The 1788-nt window shown below is 37.3% G+C and overlaps 1 pseudogene; it reads left to right on the top strand.

Moving 5' to 3' along the window:
* Positions 1–258: 258 nt before the first annotated feature.
* On the top strand, positions 259–1380 carry LOC110307220 (TM2 domain-containing protein 1 pseudogene; annotated as a pseudogene).
* The last annotated feature ends 408 nt before the right edge of the window (positions 1381–1788 follow it).

Here is a 1788-nt window from a genome sequence, read left to right as displayed (position 1 = left end):
CCAGGACAGCCAGGGCTACACAATGAAACCCTGTCTCGAAAAACCAAAAAAGAAAGAAAGACAGAAAGACAGACAGACAGACAGAAAGAAAGAAAAAAGAAAAAAAAAAAGACTAGCAGTTCAAATTAATTTTATAGATGTTATTTAACCCATGAGATTCCAAATATTATATTTCAACAATATAAAACATTAAATAGGTATTTTATATTCTTTTTTAAATATAAAGTCTTCAAAAATCTTATGTTTATTTCATACTCAATGGCACATCTAATTACACTGGACTTTATCTCAAATAATCTCTACCCTCTGTGCCTAGTGGCCACCAAACTGGATAATGAAGGTATAACGAATTAGCAGAAATGATTTTAAGTGTGTGTGTGTGTGTGTGTGTGAGAGAGAGAGAGAGAGAGAGAGAGAGAGCATTTCTTACTAGCTAAGCGTACCACCAGGAGCTATAGTTAGAATGTTTTCCCGGAAAGGAAGAAAAACAGAGGAAAGAGGATGCAAAGACAAGTCTTGCTGATCTCCCATTCATGGCTAAAATGAGATCCTGTGATGAGCCATCTCCACCCCCACAGCAGTCTAAAATCGTACTCCCAAAACAGAATTAATAATGAGCTAAAAATACTACCGTAATCAGGGTTATTCCAACAGTTCCCCTTCTTTTAATTTCATTTATTTATTATATTCACTTATTTAAAGACATCCATCAGTGCTACTCCTAACTTACTTTGAAAAAACAAGCCATAGAGAGGACAAAGTGCTCAACCTGGCAGCCACTTGGCCCGCATGTTGGGCTTTCCCAGCCACGGGGTCTCCTGAACCTCCTCTTCTCTCTGGGGCTCGTGCGGTCGCTGTGGGACTTTGTGGGGCTGCTGCCTCCGGCGCCATTGGTGGCCAGAAGACGCCCAAGTGTGAGGACCTCAGAGTGTAAAGAACCAAAAATGAACGATGCTACACAAGACTCAGTCAACTGTACAAACTATACAGCTCGTGTTCAGTGTTTTCCAGCTTGTAAGGATTTGAGTGGAAATGAAACACATTTTACTGGAAATGAAGTTGGTTTTCTCAAGCCCGTATCTTGCCAAAATGTCAATGGCTATTTGGCTATTCGTGCCGAGTGGCAGTCGCTTTACTCCTTGTCTGGAATGGCTGGGAGATTGTTTGATTTTACCTTGGCGCTTCTACCTGAAGCTTATTAGAGTTTTGCACCATAAGATTTTGTGGAATTGGGAGCCTGATTGATGTCGTTTTTATTTCAGTGCAGATTGTTGGCCCTTCAGTAGTTACATTATAGGCTAATATGAAACCAGACTTACAAGACTCAGCATTACTAATGAAACATTTAGAAAAACACACTTGTATCCATTAAGTGTTTAAAATGAGGAAAACCTCTGAGCCTTCCTGATTTCAGTCAAGAACCCTGTATGTGAAATCCCAGAATTTCCTTTAGTATATCACTTGATGGGTTCTAGATGATGTTTTAACATGAGCTCAACTTCGATTTGTAGATTTAGTTAAAATATATTATTCCTAGATTTATTAATTAGATTTTCTTAGAAATTGGTAAAAAAAAAATTTTGTGGGCTTCTGTCTTTATGAGATAGTCTGTTACTCGACATTTGTCATTTTTATTTGTGAAAAATAAAAATATAACCCATTCAGAAAAGAAAGAAAGAAAGAAAGAAAAAAAGAAAGAAAGAAAGAAAGAAAGAAAGAAAGAAAGACCATACAGTATGTGATGTGGTTCATTTGTATTATTTCTTTTGCCCAGATTCCATATTTACT

This window comes from Mus caroli, unplaced genomic scaffold, assembly GCF_978045245.1.
Source record: "Mus caroli unplaced genomic scaffold, Mus_caroli_1 scaffold_2, whole genome shotgun sequence".
Lineage (NCBI taxonomy): Eukaryota > Metazoa > Chordata > Mammalia > Rodentia > Muridae > Mus > Mus caroli.
The sequence above is the reverse complement of the archived record's forward strand: the minus strand, read 5'-3'. Positions and strand labels throughout refer to the sequence as shown.